Source organism: Morone saxatilis, unplaced genomic scaffold, assembly GCF_004916995.1.
Source record: "Morone saxatilis isolate NCDOM2014 unplaced genomic scaffold, NCSU_SB_2.0 Contig22, whole genome shotgun sequence".
In the NCBI taxonomy this organism is placed as follows: Eukaryota; Metazoa; Chordata; class Actinopteri; family Moronidae; genus Morone; species Morone saxatilis.
Window position 1 is genome coordinate 8,454,597 of NW_023339785.1, and position 202 is coordinate 8,454,798.

The window sequence follows — 202 nt, forward strand, 5'->3', positions numbered from 1 at the left end:
CCCCCCCCCCGTCTGTGTGCTGTTGCTCCTTGCTGTCTGTGTCCTCTCCTCATCTGACTGGTGTGAAAAAACACAGGAAATTGAAAATGTTCCGAAAACTTTGATGGATTAAAGTTTGGGAGTTGGTTTGTAAAGATGATTGACACCTCACTGAGGTCTTATCTAACAGTTTCGGATGAAAAAATACGGACTTGGTGTGCAA